This window comes from Mastigoproctus giganteus, chromosome 3 (genome assembly GCF_048544385.1).
Source record: "Mastigoproctus giganteus isolate SK-2022 chromosome 3, ASM4854438v1, whole genome shotgun sequence".
In the NCBI taxonomy this organism is placed as follows: Eukaryota; Metazoa; Arthropoda; class Arachnida; order Uropygi; family Thelyphonidae; genus Mastigoproctus; species Mastigoproctus giganteus.
The window spans coordinates 229,075,552-229,081,551 of record NC_143577.1 but is presented as its reverse complement, the minus strand read 5'-3'; positions in this window follow the sequence as shown (position 1 = coordinate 229,081,551).

Here is a 6,000-nt window from a genome sequence, read left to right as displayed (position 1 = left end):
TCCTCCTGGGTTCGGTTGTTTTGGGTCCATTGCTATTTTCTGTATTTATTAATATTATTGATGAAGGCATATCAGGCTTAACGTCAAAGTTTGCAGATGATACATAGTTCGCCCAGTGGGTAATCACAGGAATGACAGTATGCTACTGCAACAGGATCTAAAAAAGTTAGCATTAACTTTTTTACAGACATATGATGAGACATATAATTAGTACAGACATATGATGCAATAAAGCAAGCTTATACAGCATCAGCTAAACAACAACAAAACTTCCCATTTCATCCAACATTCACTCCAAAAGTTTGGCCACTTCTTCCTTCAATTTATTTAAGCTATCCACTTCCACAACGACAGATGTAAGTTTTTTCCATCAATCAACTACCCGCTGGCTAGAAAGCATTTAGGGCTGCAGCCTCAAGCTACGGAAAAGTCTAGACTATGTATAAGTATAGTGCAAAAGCGTCAATAATACATAGCCAAATCTGAATTAACAGAATGCTAGCAAGAGGGCATCGTTTTAAGTTATATCTCATATTGTGAATACCTTCACAACGAGTTGCCATGATATTGCACTACTTCGAATAAGTAACGCTTCACCTAAGGAGAAGACTAATGTTACTTATTCTCAGATGGATACCACCACCCAGACGGCACCGTTTCAGGCCTATTTTGTATTTGTGTGGGATAATAACTCGACTATCCAGTTGTCCCTATTAGATTTAGAAAAGCAAAAAGTTAGCAGGAAAGTAATAGTAGGAGTGGAAGAGGAAAAGAAACGGTGTAGAAGAATAAAAGGGACAGTAACTCCTTCAACTCACACCACTCAAAAACTCCTCGAATAGGCAATGCTTGCCCAGTGGAGAAGGCTGTTGTTACCTATTCTTGGAAACTCCGGACATCATCAGGCTCCCCCTGGTGCCATTTCAGGGCTATTTGGCCCTTCTTCGGTGGGTGGGTAGGTACCCGAGTGATGCGATGATGGCAAAACAGTTATGAAGTATAACTCCACAATATGAGGGATGCCTGATGGTGTATGATGTGTTTAGAGAATATCCGGAAACTCCGGACATCATCAGGCTCCCCTGGTGCCGTTTCAGGGCTATTTGGCCCTTCTTCGGTGAGTGGGTAGGTACCCGAGTGATGCGATGATGGCAAAACAGTTATGAAGTATAACTCCACAATATGAGGGATGCTTGATGGTGTATGATGTGTTTAGAGAATATGAAATATGACTTAAATCGATGCCGTCTTACTAACATTCTGTTAATTTAGATTTGGCTATGTATTATTAATGCTTTTGCACTATACTTATACATAGATTAGACTTTTCCATAGCTTGAGGCTTCAGCCATAAACGCTTTATAGTCTAAACACATTATACACCATCAGGCATCTCTCATATTGTGGAGTTATACTTCATAACTGTTTTCTCATCGTTGTATCACTCAGGTACCTACCCACCGAAGAAGGGACAAATAGCCCTGAAACGGCACCAGGGGGAGCCTGATGATGTCCAGAGTTTCCAAGATAGGCAACAACAGCCTTCTCCACTGGGGAAGCGTTGCCTATTCGAGGAGTTTTTGAGTGGTGTGAGTTGAAGGAGTTACTGTCCCTTTCATTCTTCTACACCGTTTCTTTTCCTCCTCCACTATTACTTTCCCTCTACCTTTTTGCTTTTCTAAGTCTAATAGGGACAAGTGGATAGTCGAGTTATATCCCACACATATACAAATAGCCCTGAAACGGCACCGGGGAAGCCTGATGATGTCCGGAGTTTCCAAGATAGGCAACAACAGCCTTCTTCACTGGGGAAGCGTTGCCTATTCGAGGAGTTTTTGAGTGGTGTGAGTCGAAGGAGTTACTGTCCCTTTCATTCTTCTACACCGTTTCTTTCCCTCTTCCACTCCTACTATTACTTTCCCTCTACCTTTTTGCTTTTCGAAGTCTGATAGGGACAAGTGGATAGTCGAGTTATTATCCCACACATATATACAAAATAGGCCTGAAACGGTGCCGTCTGGGTGGTGGTATCCATCTGAGAATAAGTAACATTACTCTTCTCCTTAGGTGAAGCGTTACTTATTCGAAGTAGTGCAATATCATGGCAACTCGTTGTGAAGGTGTTCACAATATGAGATATAATTTAAACGATGCCGTCTTCCTAACATTTTGTTAATTCAGATTTGGCTATGTATTATTGCCGCTTTTGCCGCTTTTGCACTACACTTATACATAGTCTACCCGCTGGCTTAAGGCTAATTATCGTACATCAATTCTAAAACTGTCTTTCTTCAATTTTAAGTTATGCCCCCTCAGGTTCGTAATCTGAGCAAGAGGAAGAATCCCATAAGTATTGAGCCTGCTCAAACCATTCAAGGCCTTTGCACCTCAATCAGATCACTTCATAGGTGCCTAGTCTCCAGACGCTGCAATTTTCAGAACTTAAGCCGTCTTGGTAAAAGAACCCATTCGTTCCCCTCACCAGTCTTGTTGCTCTTCTGTGTACTCGTTCTAGCAACTCTACATCTTTCATAAAATGAGGCTTCCAGACCTGTATGCGATACTCAAGACGTGACCTGACTATTGCCTTATACAAAGGGATAATCACTTCCTTTCCCTTCTAGCAAAATTCCTTTATATCATTTACAAGACCTAAAGCCTGCACAGAAAACTTAAATCTGTCTGCACAATACCCCCAAGTCTTTTTTTTCTTTTTTGTTCTCTACCATCGGCGCCTCCGTAGCCAGGTGGGAAGGAGCAGCAGTGCGTAGCACACGCTTCTTGATTAGACCGGGGTTCGAGCCCGTCACCACCAAATACGGAGGATGCGGAAAGGTCAGGAAATGACCACCGCATATCCCGGAGCAATATGGCCTTAGTTGCTAATGCTCCTAAAAAAAAAAAAACCAAACCAAAACCGTTCTCTACCATCACTTCTCAGCTCATCTGCCCAACTTTTCTAGATCCTGTTGCAGTAGCATACTGTCATTAGCAACCCTGCCAACCTTTATATCAGATGCAAACTTAGACATTAAGCCTGATATACCTTCATCAATATCATTGATAAATATACAAAACAACAATGGGCCAACACCGAATCCTGAGGAACTCCACTATTAACTTTGTCCACAAAAAGCAATGTCCATTGATTACCATTCTCTGTCTTCTCCCACTCAACAATCCCTTTATCCAATTTAGGAACTTGCGCTTAATACTATACTGCTCCATTTTGTACAGTAGTCTTCCATTTGCAACAGTATCAAACGTTTTCTGAAATCCAAGTATATGATATCAAAATTATTTTTTGCATCCAGTTCCTTTCTGACCACATCATAGTATCCGATCAAATTGGTCAGACAAGACCCCCCTTTAACAAACCCATGCTGTGTCTTAACTATTGCAGTCTTGTCTAGATGATGCTGCAATGCGTCTTTAACTAGTAATTCCATTATTTTCCCCGGAACACAAGTTAAACTAACAGGTCTATAGTTACTTGTGTCGCCTTTTGAACCCCTTTGTGAATTGGTGATACATTTGCACTCCTCCAGTCCATGTAACCTCCCTTGAGTCTAAGGAAGCTCTCATAATTATGGCTAAGGGTTTACTTACTTCCTTTTTCCGCCCCTTTAATATAACTGGATAGATCTCGTCCACCCCCAGGTGCCATTCTCACGTTTAACTTCAAAAATTTCTTCTTCACTTCCCTCTCAGTTATTCTAACATCAGTTAACTCCTTGTTAGAGTTTAATAAGTTTCTGTCCTACACTTCCCTACAGAGTTCCTCATGTCTGAATGTGGATGCAAAATATTCGTTCAGTTTTTCAGCTATCTGAGGAGGATCATAAACAGTCGAATCATCGATATCAAGTGGACCAATCTTATTCATTCTCTTCCTTCTGATTTCATGTAAGTAAAGAAGTCTTTTCTGTTTTGTTTGTATCCTATGCCAAAAATTTATCGTAATCTCCCTTCGCTTGCCTAACCTCCTTTGTGACTTCATTGCAGACTAGCTTATGTCTGCCGTAGGCTTCTGTGTCTCCTGATAATTTATATGCATTCTGTGCAGTTTTCTTCTCTTCCACCAGTCTGATTAGTTCAACTGACATCCATTTAGGCCTAAACCTTGAATAGTATTTCTTATTTGGTATGAAAAGTCTAGTAGCTTCCAAGATTAATTCCTTGAACGCTTCCGATTTAGAACAATGTCAGTTGAGACCACTGTAGTTACCTTTACGAAAACAAAAACCCTTCTCTTTACTGCTGATGGTAATGTCATCTTTAAGTAAATCTCATGTCAGTACACTGTGATCACTGCCATCTGTTATCGGCAAATTGTTAATGCACGAATAATCACTGCTGTTAATCAGATCAAGAGTATTACTCCCTCTGGTTGCCTCTCGAAGTTAGACAGTTGGGCTAGAAATGAAAATTGACGTTTAACATTGACGAATGCAAAGAAATTCATATGGGTAGTAGTAACCCAGAGTAATGTATGGATAGAGTGGAACTACAATCAGGCTAGGGGAAAAGGAGAAAGAAGTGGGCGTGACTGTGCAACCGGATATCAAGTTCTCTTATCAATGCAGACAAGCTGTCAGGATAGCTGATCTGGTTTTGTCAATGATATACAGGAACGGTGCTAGGAGGGATAAGGAGGTGATTGTCCCTTTGTATAAGGCAATGGTGAGACCACATCTTGAGTTCTGCATACAGGTCTGGTGGCCTAAGTTTAGAAAAGATATAGAACTGCTGGTACGGGAAAGAGAAGGACAATGAGGTTGGTGAGGAAGAACAAAGGACTGGTCTTACTAAGATAATCTCTAGATCTGCAAATTGCTGCATCTGGAGACTTGGCATGTTTGAAGTGCTCTGATTGACGTGTTTAAGACTTTGAATGGCTTGGCAAACTCAATGCTGATGGGATTCTTACTCTTACCAGGCTATAAACGTGAGGGGGGGGGACACAAATTCAAATTGAGGAAGGACGGTTGCAGAATTCATGGGTGGAAGTATGCCTTTAGCCAGAGGGTGGTTGATTGCTGCGACAAACTTCTATCTGTTGTGGTAGTTGATAGCTAAAATGAATTCAATGAAGAACCAAACAATTTATCGGTAAATATAAACAAGCGAAATGCTGGTGTCGTTCTTTTTCTGGCTGATGCTGCATAAGTTTGATTTCTTGCATATTTTGCCAATGGTGATACTAACAATTAGTAGGGCAATGTGTGTACACAGGGTTTTTCAGATATATGTCCGTTCATTCATTTGTGCGAAAAATTTAAAATTAGAAAAAATTCTTTTCAATGTATCCATTTCTGAATAGTGATGGCATTATTCCTGCGTCAATTTTTTTAAGATATGCTTGAACGGTAATAATAATGAAAAAGTAAATTCGGGGATGGACACCTAGTAAAGTGATTATTCGTAGTTGGCATGTGTGCTTTTAAATTTATTTTTTATTATTTTTGTCATTTTTACCATTCAAAACACTGTAGCCATTTTTCGGTGGGTTAGCCGATAAACGTAAAGCGCGTATTGTTTACACCATTTATCTGTCTGACCGTCCGTCCGCTTTTCCTCCGCATGTAATAATTTGACTTCTTGGATTTTCATAACATTTTATAGCACGCTCTTTTAGAAAGATTTGTCGGATGGTTCCACATTTTATTAATATCGGATAATACAAATCCCGCAAATAAGATTATTTTTCCTCCCTTGTGCATATAATAACTCGACTCCCGGTTCATCTTCATCAAATTTTATATTTCGATCTTAGAGAAAGATTTGTCGAACCTTCAGATATTTCACTAAAATGGAATTAATAGAAATCCGTCACTTTATTATATCTTTTCTTTTTATCGCCTACATATCACGTAGGCTATCCATGTAGTGCTGTTTGTTCATTGGATGAATGAGCAATATGGCTGATGTGCAGAAAAGAATCTTCTCGGTTCACGCATAAGTAATTGCGTTTACTCTCTGCTATTATTATTATTTTTT